Raw genomic sequence first — 13,476 nt, 5'->3', positions numbered from 1 at the left:
ATAGTGAAAGGTCAGAACTTTCACAGACACATTTTCTTTGAAACGAAATGTTTCTACTTCTGCAACAGGAAGTGAGCTATTTGGAGATTTCAAAAGAAAGCTTATCAGGCTTCATGTAAATTCAGTATTAAGGGGTCCTTAATTCTCAGGGGTCCTCCAGCCAAATGACTCAACATTGTTCTACAGACAAGAAAACATAGGCTTTGAGAGACAGATGAACACATTTCAAAATTAGTGGCCTAACAGTGGCAAGAATTTATTGATGCACCCTCACTGGTACTCTTTTCTTCATGCGATTGCCTTAGTAAAATTCATTAAATCCTTAATCTCTGTGTTATGTATGTTCACCTTGATTTGGGCACCATGGGAGACTAGGAGACAGATGACATCATATGTGCTCACAGGAAAATGTAAACCTCATTGGGAAGAAAAGACATACAACACTATTAGAAATAGCCTTACACGGCAATTCATGTGCCAGGATTAGTGTTGTCACTAATTCCACTACGTATTAATTGATATTTGATCTTCACAATAGTCGTGTAAGACAAAGCGACCCATTTGACAGATTTGAAGCTTAGGCTAAGTGATTTGCTCCTGGTCAAATAGCTAGTATGGTGCAGAAATGGAATTTGAAGTTGGTACTTACTTAAAATTGAGGTCCCTCCCGCTATATCTTGCTACATTTCACTCTTGTAAAACTCTTGGTTTTTCACTAACAGACATAAGAGGCACAATAATCAGTCATCTCTAGAATCTGTTGTCATAAAATTGATAAGGTGAAATAATTTTTTAAGCGTTTGAATTCAGCAATGCCACTGTTTGAGGAGTGAAAGATACTTGAAAAAATCTGCTGGTTTCACTAACTTGTGCATTACTTGACAGGTGTCAAATATCATGGAGATAGAGCCTCAATCATTTTACTGAATTCCTGCAGAATCAGAATATTCTGAGGACTGTTTGTTAGTCAGTATTAAACCACAGCATCATTGCAGAACTCATGGGAAACTCATGAATAGTGAATGTCATGTCCCCCCCCTAAAAACAGGGACTTTTTTTAGGTTTCCAGATGTGTTTTCTAAAACAGTGAGGGATCACTATAAAAAGGGGGGAGATGTACTACAAAAATGGGCATGATTCATGAACAAAAATGATAATAAAGGAAATAGGTACATTAAACCACAGCTCTGCAACTCTAAAACTACAGTGTTAAGAGTCAGCCAAACACAATCTACAGTAAATAGTTTGAGCTAAAATCTAAGCCCATGCATTAAAAAATACTATAGTCATAAAAGAAAATTAAAAGGAATACATTCTTATTGTAAATAATACTATGAAATTTTGCACTTAAAAAATTAAGGCTAAAATATCATTCTGCAAAGAATAGTTGCATATAAAAATGCAAGCCTTAATCACTGAGAAATTCATGACTTTTTAATTTGCTTTCCAAAATTACCCAAGAGATTTTTCTCGGTGAGAACAAAACACATGGTTAAATTATTGTATCTACTCACCAATTTATTATTGTTTTGTTTGTGGCTTGTTGGATTATTTTTTGGCTTCATAGAAAGCCAAAACTAGTTTGGAAATAAGCTCCTCAAAAATACTAAGCTGGAGATGAAACCAAGCATGGAAAATGTTGGCTTGTAGAATGTGATTATGAATCACTAAAGATGATACCAGAAATCCACATGAAATATCCACCCTAGAAACAAAATGGAGATATGAAATGCATGAGCTGGAAGAGCATATCTAGTGTCACAGTTATTGAGAGTCAGACAACACCAGAGAGAAAAAGAAACCAGGGTAGAAATTACTACAGCTTCTGACTCCTGGTGCAAAATGGAATGAAGTTCCCAAAGATAGGGAATTCAAGAATTATATTTATATATTCTGGGGTTTACCAACTGGAATTCTTGAGCTACATTGGAATTTGCCTTCAGACTAGATTCCAGCAGCCAACTTGCATTTTCATAGCAATAGTAACCCAAACAGGACATCTTGATGCAGTTTAAAGTGGTTAAGTTAAAATAGTTATTTCCTCAAAAGAGGAATACAGTCTTTGGCCATTGTTTCATTCCTCAGTCTTTCTAGAGGATGACTCCTTAAACTTTTATTTTTATGTCTCCTTGGTCAGTTCAGTTGCTCAGTATGTCTGACTCTTTGTGACCCCATGGACTGCAGCACGCCAGGCCTCCCTGTCCATCACCAGCTCCCGGAGTTGACTCAAACTCATGCCCACTGAGTCGGTGATGCCATCCAACCATCTCATCCTCTGTCGTCCCCTCCTCCTCCTGCCTTCAGTCTTTCCCAGCATCAGGATCTTTTCTAATGAGTCACTTCAGGTGGCCAAAGTATTGAAGTTTCAGCTTCAGCATCAGTCCTTCCAATGAATATTCAGGACTGATTTCCTTTAGGAGGGACTGGTTGGATCTCCTTGCAGTCCAAGGGATTCTAAAGAGTCTTCTCCAACACCGCAGTTCAAAAGCATCAATTCTTGGTAAAGATGTGTTGAAAGCACCTGCTAAAAATTTTATTTAGAATCTAAAACTCTAAAGCTTGATAACTTGATATTTAAGCATTTTCAAAATGTTCCCAAGTCAAAATTATGGCATAAGAATGTCTAGGTCAAAAAGTTACATACTTTTTCAGAGTATAAAAGCCAAATGCTATTTAACAAAATATGTTCTGTAAGATCTGTATGAAGAAAACTGCAACTCTGATTAAAGATATCAAAGAAGAATTAAATATGGAGAGATATTACACAATCATTTGTAAGAAAACAACACTGTCAAGATGTCAGTTCTTCTAAACTTGATCTGCAGATTCAATGCAATATACAATCCCCTTCAAAAGACCAGTAAATTATTTGTTGGGTATTGAGAAACTAATTCTATGATTTACATGAAAAGGTAAAAGGTCCAGAATAGCTAATTCATTATTGAAGGGTAAGAACCAAGTTGGAGGACTATACCACTCAAGAGCTACTGTAAAACTTCAGTGAACAAGACAGTAGAGTATTGCAAAAGAACAGACAAATAGATCAGTGGAGCTAAATAGTATGGTAAACTAATCTTTGACAAAGTAACAAAGGCAATGCAATGGAGCAAAGATAGTCTTTTCAACAAATGGTGCAGGAACAGCTGGCCATGCACGTGCAAAAAAATGAATCTAGACACAGATTTTACACCCTTCACAAAAAGTAACTCAAAATGGATCACACACTTAAATGTGAAACACAAAACTATAAAACTAGATGATAACATAGGAGAACCCCTGATTGGTCTTAGGTATGGTGATAACTTTTTCATACTACAGCAAAGGCACAATCCACAAAAGAAATAATTGATGAGCTAGACTTCAAAATTTAAAACCTGCTCTGTGAGAGACAATCCAAAGAGAGTGAGAAGACAGGCTATAGACCGAGAGAGATATTTTCAAAACGTACATCTGATAAGGAACAGTTATACAAAATGTATAAAGAACTCTTAAAATTCAACAAGAAAACAAACAGCCTGACTTTTATATTATATTTTATATTTTATTTTTTATTGAAGTATAGTTGACTTGCAATATTATACTAGTTTCAGGTGTACAACATAGTGATCCAATATTTTCAGAGATTATACTACATTTACAATTATTATAAAATATCAGCTATATTCTTGATACTGAACAGCCAATTTTTAAAAGGGGCCAAAGACCTGGACAAGCATCTTACCAAAGAAGATGCACAGATGGCAAACAAGCATACGAAAAAATATTCAGTGTCACATATCATGAGGGGATTGCACTTTATTTTATTTTATTTTATTTTCAGATAGTGGAGTTTATTACACCGGTGGGCCCAAGGCAGAGTCTCCTCTTAGCCAAGATCCCCGACCAGCATTATGTGAAAATCTTTTATACCCCATGTGTACGTGTCCAAACCCACCAGCCCAAATCCCTCTAGGCTTACAAAGGAAGGGTAAATACAATCACAATAACCCCATCATTCACGTGTTATGTGTTCAAACAGTTAGTAATCAATAAGCCCACGGTTACATTCCAACCAGTTAATAACCGATAAGCCTGTGCTTACATTCCGATAGATACTGTCCGGAGGCAGGGGTGATTAGTGTCTTCCCTGCCCAGAGCGGGGTCTTATCCTTCCATTGTCATTCCCACAGGCGCTAAGCACAGAGTTCAGAGTCCACTGAAGAGGTGGCCATGCACGACCAGCACAGACAGGCCTGAGATGGAGTCCAGGCCCTGTGAATTCCTTTTTCATTCCCCCCTCTTGATGCTGTTAGTTTCCATAACGAGCATTATTTATTGAGATATATTGTATGATCAAGATTACTATCCACCAGTAATATTTTCATGTTAAATGTCAATACCCACCAGGGGAGTCTGTCCATTACCCAACAGTTGGAATTTCGTGCGCACGAGATTAAGACGTTGTCCTGTGCAGGAACAGTGGTCAGGTTCAGAATTGCGTTGGTGAGGCCTAGCAGCAGGAGTCTCCATCCTGTAGAGGGCTCGTCCGGGACCTTGTTTTCTTTTTCCTTCCTAGAATGATCTTGGTTTCCCGTGGGTCGGTGGGGTCCTTCTGTGTGGTCCACTCGGCGTCCTCTGCGTCAGCGTTGTATGCCTTCTTCGCTCTGGTGTGATGGATCCAAGGGGCAACGCCTGCAACTTTAACTGTAAAACAACATAAGGGCCCTTTCACCAAAGGGCTAGCAAATCATGTTTCCAATCTTTGACCCATACTTGGTCACCAAGTGTAAACTCACGAATCTGTTCCCCAAGGGGGAACGGCACCCTCTCTTGTACAAACTTAGTTACCTGATTTATTACCTTACCCAGTTCCATCTTCTGTGAAATCCTATCCCCCCTTACCTGAGGCAAATTGGTTGACACCTGTTTTATTATGGGAGGAGGCCTCCCATACACAATTTTATATGGAGAATAGCCTTGGGACTGTGGGGTCATCCTGAGTCTGAGCAGAGCCATCGGAAGCAAGTCCACTCAGGAGCAGTCAGTCTCTCTGATCCACTTGGAGAGTCTCTTTAAGTGTCCGGTTGGTTCATTCCATCTCAGAACTCTGGGCCTCCTCTTTGTAGATCTGTGCCTTCTTCTTCGACACCGGGTAACCTGCTTCCATCAACAGCTGGCTCAGGCAGCCAGCAGCAGGTCAAGGGGATCACACTTTAAAACAATGAGACAACACTGTTCACCTATTATATGTTGTCACCAAATTTTGTTGTCACCAAAATGCTGACAACACCAAGTGCTGGTGAGGATCTGGATCAACAGGAACTGAAGTAACGTGAAATGAAAGTCACTCAGTCGTGTCTGACTCTTTGCAACCCCATGGACTATACAGTCCGTTAAATTCTCCAGCCCAGAATAATGGAGTGGGTAGCCCTTCCCTTCTCCAGGGGATCTTCCTGACCCAGGGATTTAACCTAGGTCTCCCACATTGCAGGCAGATTCTTTACCAGCTGAGCCACAAGGGAAGCCCACAGAAACACGCATTCATTGCTGGTGGTAATGCAAAATGGTAGAACCACTTTGCAAAACCGTTTGGAATTTTCTTACAAAACCAAATATATGCTTACCTTATGATTCAGCAATCATACTCTTTGATATTTAACCAAATAAATTGAAAATGTATGCCCATCTGCACAAAAATTTTACAGCAGCTTATATGTAATTTCTGAGACTTGAAAGCAACCAAAATGCTCTTCAGTTGGTAAATTGATTGATAAAATGTGATACTTTGAGACAATGGAATTCAAGACTAAGAAGAAATGAGCTATCAAGCCATGAAACACATGGAGAACGTATAAATGCATATTACTGAGAGAAAGAAGCCAATCTGAAAGGGCTGCATACTATATGATCCCACTTTTATGACATTCTGAAAAAGGCAAAATTATAGGACAGTGAAGTGTTCAGTGATCGCGCCAAGGGTTGTGAAGAGGGAGGGATAAATAGGTGAAGTGCAGAGGATTTGGGAGGCCAATAAAATTATTCTGTATGATACTATAATGGTGGATACATGCTGTTTTGCTTTTTTTGAAACCCACAGAATGTGCAATGCCAAGAATGAGTGCTAATGTAAACTACAGACTTTGGGTGATCCAGATGACAGCGTAGGTTTACTGACTGATTGTTACATATGTATTACCATGGCACAGAATATTGGTTGTGAGGAAGTTGTTCGTGTGGGGAGACAGGGAGTATATGGGAACTCTCTGTACTGTACACTCAGGTTTGCTGTAAGTCTACAACCACTCTAAAAATATGTTTATTAACAATAGAAAAAAGCCATGTGCTTATATGACTTGTGTGGAGAGAGTGAGGAGAGGGTGGAGAGTGGCAGTGTTTCCAAGACAAGAGAGGAGGGAAGGCTATTCAACCAGGAATCTGCTCATGATACAATTAACAAGGGAGGTGAGATGACTTTGAAAATATCCACTAACAGCTTAGGGATTTGACTTGTCTTTTTGATTTTTGGGAAATATATACTAGAAAGGTGTATATAATATAAAAACACATTTCTTCAAGACTGGTCTAAAGACGGAGAAGCTCTATACAGTCAGCAAAAACAAGACTGGGAGCTGACTGTGGCTCAGATCAGGAACTCCTCATTGCCAAATTCAGACTGAAATTGAAGAAAATAGAGAAAACCACTAGACCATTCAGGTATGACCTAAATCAAATCCCTTATGACTATACAGTGGAAGTGAGAAATAGAGTTAAGGGACTAGATCTGATAGACAGAGTGCCTGATAAACTGTGGACAGAGGTTCGTGACATTGTACAGGAGACAGCAATCAAGACCATCTCCAAGAAAAAGAAATGCAAAAAAGCAAAATGGCTGTCAGAGGAGGCCTTACAAGTAGCTCTGAAAAGAAGGGAAGTGAAAAGCCAAGTAGAAGAGGAAAGATATACCCATTTGAATGCAGAGTTCCAAAGAATAGCAAGGAGGGATAAGAAAGCTTTACTCAGTGATCAATGCAAAGAAATAGAGGAAAACAATAGGCTGGAAAAGACTAGAGATCTCTTCAAGAAAATTAGAGATACCAAGGGAACATTTCATGCAAATGTTCAATAAAGGACAGGGCTTAATAAAGGACAGAAATGGTATGGACCTAACAGAAGTAGAAGATATTAAGAAGAGGTGGCAAGAATACACAGAACTGTACAAGAAAGATTTTCACAACCCAGATAATCACGATGGTGTGATCACTCACCTAGAGCCAGACGTCTTGGAATGTGCAGTCAAGTGGGCCTTAAGAAGCATCACTACAAACAAAGCTAGCGGAGGTGATGGAATTCCAGTTGAGCTATTTCAAATCCTGAAAGATGATGCTGTGAAACTGCTGCACTCAATATGCCAACAAATTTGGAAAACTCAGCAGTGGCCACAGGACTGGAAAAGGTCAGTTTTCGTTCCAATCCCAAAGAAAGGCAATGCCAAAGAATGTTCAAACTACGGCACAGTTGCACTCATCTCACATGCTTAAAATTCTCCAAGCCAGGCTTCAACAATATGTGAACCGTGAATTTCCAAATGTTCAAGCTGGTTTTAGAAAAGGCAGAGGAACCAAAGATCAAATTGCCAACATCTGCTGGATCACCGAAAAAGCAAGAGAGTTCCAGAAAAACATCTATTTCTGCTTTATTGACTATGCCAAAGCCTTTGACTGTGTGAATCACAATAAACTGTGGAAAATTCTGAAAGAGATGGGAATACCAGACCACCTGACCTGCCTCTTGAGAAACCTGTATGCAGGTCAGGAAGCAACAGTTAGAACTGGACATGGACCAACAGACTGGGTCCAAATAGGAAAAGGAGTACGTCAAGGCTATATATTGTCACCCTGCTTATTTAACTTCTATGCAGAGTACATCATGAGAAACGCTGGGCTGAAGGAAGTACAAGCTGGAATCAAGATTGCCAGGAGAAATTTCAATAACGTCAGATATGCAGATGACACCACCCTTATGGCAGAAAGTGAAGAAGAACGAAAGAGCCTCTTGATGAAAGTGAAAGAGGAGAGTGAAAAAGTTGGCTTAAAGCTCAATATTCAGAAAACTAAGATCATGGCATCCGGTCCCATCACTTCATGGGAAATAGATGGGGAAATAGTGGAAACAGTGGTTGGCTTTATTTTTCTGGGCACCAAAATCACTGCAGATGGTGATTGCACCCATGAAATTAAAAGATTTCCTTCTCCTTGGAAGGAAAGTTATGACCAACCTAGACAGCATATTAAAAAGCAGAGACATTACTTCGCCAACAAAGGTCCATCTGGTCAAGGCTATGGTTTTTCCAGTAGTCATGTATGGATGTGAGAGTTGGGCTGTGAAGAAAGCTGAGAGCCGAAGAATTGACGCTTTTGAACTGTGGTGTTGGAGAAGACTCTTGAGAGTCTCTTGGACTGCAAGGAGATCCAACCAGTCCCTCCTAAAGGAAATCAGTCCTGAATGTTCATGGGAAGGACTGATGTTGAAGCTGAAACTCCAATACTTTGCCCACCTGATGTGAAGAGCTGATTCATTGGAAAAGACCCTGATGCTGAGAAAGATTGAGGGCAGGAGGAGAAGGGGACGACAGAGGATAAGATGGTTGGATGACATCACCAACTCAATGGACGTGGATTTGGGTGAACTCCGGAGTTGGTGATGGACAAGGAGGCCTGGCGTGCTGTGATTCATGGGGTCTCAAAGAGTTGGACACAACTGAGCGACTGAACTGAACTGAATTGAAAGTTCCCTGAGAACTTTCTGGGGGGCTAAAACTATTTTTATATGACAATTGAGACATTATTTGTTTTTTTTTTTCCACTGTGCTGACATTTGTACCCATGATCCCAAAGAGATGGTGAATAAAAATGCTGGAGCCAAAAAATGGGTCAATGGCACCACATAGGAACAGTAGTTAGTATGAATGGAGTGAGTCTATCACTTCAAGGAAAACAACTCAGTATTTGTTGCCAATTGTAAAATTTGAACTTTGAAGCAAATAATTAGAATTTTGGAAAACTTGTATTCAACACTTAGAACTAGGCAGGTCCCAATATTTAAAGACTTTTTAGATGAGACCAGATGTAAAATAAAATGTATTAGCATTTAGACGATTCACATAACTCAGTGAACCATGATTTTCCAAACAACCAGTACATGATATAAAATTATTCTTGGATAAAGGACCAATTCAAAATGCAAGAAGACAAATAGGTTTTGCTATAAGGGTATTAAAAATTCATTGATATAGTTCTAGATACCCCATTGCAATCACCTTTAAGAAACTACCACCTGTCAAGTTTGGATATAATATCAAAGAATATCTAGAGTTATATGAAAAAAGAAAACTCTATTAATATAGTCTGAAATTCTCCAAAGAAATTTGGTAAAATGAAAAATGTTGCCACTCCCCTCATTCATTTTGTTTTACTCTGTTTGGCTTCTGTTTAGGAAATATTCATTTTTATAAGAATAAGTGATTTACATTATCAAGTAAGTTTATTATTGTAATTTTCAAATAAGTAAGGAGAAATATTTTTAATTGGTCAGTTTTCATTTTGAATACAGTAAATGTCATTAGACATAACTCACAAAAACAGAAGTTTCTTGGAGTCCGCAATGATTTTTAAGAGTGTAAAGGGGTTCTGAGACCAACAAGTCAAGAACCAATAATATAAAGAGATAATGAAACAAATACTATGTACCTAACAGAAAGATTAAAAAATGAAACATGAGTAACACTTTTGAAGCCACTGTATGTTCCACCCAGAATATAGCTCTTTCCCTTCTCCTGAGGCTGAGCATATTACATTCATCTTAAATTAACCATTGCTTTTCTGCATAGTATATCTCACATGCATATCTCCCTATACAATATTTCATCTTACTGTTTTTGAATGGCATATAGATGGAACTATCCTATATGTCATAGTTTGGATTTCCCTGAAAATAGGGCCTGACTTGGGTGCAGGTAGTATATTTTGGAGGTGATCCCAGGAAGCAAAAGTGTAGGGGTGGAAATAGAGATTAGAGAAGGGATAGAACAAATGAAAGTACATTAACTGAGCTGGGTGTTGCAGTGGGCAGCTGAGGCATAGTCCCTCTGTGCACTCTCTGAGGTAATGTGTCAAAGACACATTGCAGAACCAGCCTACCAGACCAAAGGGAAATAGACAGGGCTTTATTCACTGACTTAATCTCCATTTGCTAAAATTTGATCTTGGGGTCTTAACTCCCTTGCTTATTTAGGCTAAGTGGCTTCCCATGGTTCTGAGAAAAACCTGAGGCAGAAAAGCAGAGTGTCACCCCCCGCACCTTTGAACTTGAGGTGTAATAGGCATGACTAGCAGAGAAGGCAATGGCACCCCACTCCAGTACTCTTGCCTGGAAAATCCCATGGACAGAGGAGCCTGGTAGGTTGCAGTCCATGGGGTCTTGAAGAGTCAGACACGACTGAGCGACTTCACTTTAACTTTTCACTTTTCACTTTCATGCATTGGAGAAGGCAATGGCAACCCACTCCAGTGTTCTTGCCTGGAGAATCCCCGGGACAGAGGAGCCTGGTGGGCTGATGTCTATGGGGTCGCACAGAGTCAGACATGACTGGAGCACCTTAGCAGCAGGAGCAGCAGCAGCAGGCATGAAGAGTGTCCATCACAGCTGCCTGAAATCAGGTGAGCCAAAGGGACAGGGTGATGGGACCATATGCCATGATCTTAGTTCTTTGAATGTTGAGTTTCAAGCCAGCTTTTACACTCTCCTCTTTCACCCTCATCAAGAGATAAAGTTTTAGTTCCTCTTCACTTTCTGCCATTAGAGTAGTATCATCTGAATATCTGAGGTTTTTGCTATTTCTCCCAACAATCTTGCTTCCAGCTCGTGATTCATATGGCCTGGCATTTCGCATGATATATTCTAGATATGAGTTAAGTAAGCAGGGTGACAATATGCAGCCATGTTGTACTCCTCTCCCAATTTTGAACCAGTCAGTTGTTTCATGTCAGGTTCTAACAGTTGCTTCTTGACTTACATATAGGTTTCTCAGAAGACAGGAAATATATTATTTTATAACTTTCTTTTATCACTCCAGAGTATGTTATTGAGATATTTGGAGTTAATGTGAGTAGTTTTAGTTAATTCAATTGCTGCATAGTATTCCTTTCTCTGTTTCACAATTTAATTTCCATTATATTGTTTGATATTTGATTTATTTCTCCACATGGAAACCTTTGTTAATGCTACTTCAGAAACAAAATCACATAAACATTTCTGTGTCTTTGTATTCCATCTATAGTTTCCATAACCAGTTGAAATGAGTTCTCCACCTCACTGTATTTGCATTTCAAATCTTGCATGAATTTGATTGGCTAACCTAAGTCACATCTGGCTGCAGTGGATTCTGGGAAGTGGAAATTTTAGCCTTTTGGCCTCTGCAGTACAGGAAACACTCTAGAAATAGCGCCATACCCAATATACTAAGCCATCAGGCAACAGCTATGAAAATATAAAATACACACATCCTTAGATCCCATGATTTCATTCTCATAATCTATTCCATAAGAATGAATATATTAATATAAAGGAGCACATGTACAATGACATTTATTGCAGAACTGTTTGTGGTGAACTAAAAGTAAATGTTCTTTAATAAGTAAATGGCTGAACATGTTGAAATATGACCACATATTGGAATATTATGTGGTAAAAAAATGAATTAGAGTAATACCAGATGACTTGGAGTGATTCTCCCTTGAATGAGAGAAGCAAAACACAAAAATGTGCATATTATATAAGCTCATTTTTTTTGTAAAACAATGGCCAACAAAAGGTTATGTGTGCATATATACATACATATACGTGTGTGTGTGTGTGTATGCACGCATGTGATTCCCAGACAGTAAAGAATCCACCTGCAATGCAGGAGATCTGGTTTTAAACCCTGGGTTGGGAAGATCCTCTGAAGAAGGGAATGGCTACGCACTCTAGTATTCTTGCCTAAAAATCCCATGGACAGAGGAGCCAGGCAGACTATAGTCCATGGGGTTACAAACAGTTGGACATGACTGAATGACTAAGCATGCACACACACATACACACACACACACACACACACACACACACACACATATACACAGAGAGAAAGTGACTATAGAAGACCACCCATTAGGCTGTTAACAAGGCTAAAGGTATGGTTAGGAAAGTAGTATAAAACTAAGCAAGCCAAAGAAGAGTAGAGAAAACATACATAAAAACGGATGGCCCCCTCAGTGTGATTATTTTAGGAGGCTAGGATTTTAAGCAAGCTTTACCTTCTTTATATTTGTATGTACTATTTGTTTGTAAATAAATTTAGAAACTTGTATGTTATATTTAAAATTATTTATAATGCTTGCATGCAGGCTCAGTTGCTTCAGTCTTGTCTGACTCTTTGGGACCCTGTAGACTGTGGTCCGCCAGGCTCTTCTGTCCATGGGATTCCCCAGACAAGAATACTGGAGTGGGTTGCCGTGCCCTCATCTAAGGGACCTTCCCAACCCAGGGATAGAACTTACACCTCCTGAGTTTCCTAAATTGCAGGAGGATTCTTTACTGCTGAGCCACGAGGGAAGACCCTTATTTATAATAAATGTATATTATTTACACAATCAGTATAAAACAATAAATTTTTAGTGTTAAAAATTCCTTATTTCTAATGAAATTGGGGATAGAAGAGTGGTATAAAGGATTATTATTTCATATCACCTGCTTCTGTACCATTAAATTTGATACCATGTGCATTTCTATAACTTTGAAAAATGTTTAAAGAAATAATGTTTTTAAGATAGCAAATAAATTACCATTGTTTGGGCTAAGGTAGATTCTGACACTGTGCTTTGGAGCTCACCCAATTCTATCTCCTCATTTCATTCATTAAACTGCTTTTTTCATCAACCATCCATTCCTGTTGGCCTCTTCTCTGGAGATTAGAAAATGCTCACCTATCTCCTAGCTTAGAAGATCTTGATTCTTAGTATATCTAATAGCCAGGGTCTTTTGACTCTACCTCCTAAATCTCTCTCAAACCTTTCCAATTAGTTGCCCCTCATTTGGACTCATGCAATCTTTTATCTCTAGTGATACCACCTTCAAGACATCCTTCATGTCATCAGTGTGAACTTTGTAAATGTAAAACTGAATAAATCACGCCATTTTTAGAATTCTTGAATAACTTCCCATGACCCGCATGTCCAAGTTTAAACTACTTAGTATGGCATATGGGACCTACCCAATTACCTCTCTGAAATAAGTTACCACTTACGCACACGCAACTGACCTATCTTTCAATGTACTCAACTGTTTACATTTCCAAGTCCAGCTCCAAAAACTAATCTATGGCTTTGGGAAGATATCCTCTACCTGTGCATACTTCTCTGATACAACCTAGCCCTTGCATAATTCCATGTTACTGCTAGACTG

The sequence above is a fragment of the Dama dama genome, chromosome 11 (assembly GCF_033118175.1).
Source record: "Dama dama isolate Ldn47 chromosome 11, ASM3311817v1, whole genome shotgun sequence".
Taxonomy (NCBI): Eukaryota; Metazoa; Chordata; class Mammalia; order Artiodactyla; family Cervidae; genus Dama; species Dama dama.
Note: the sequence above shows the minus strand (reverse complement) of the source record.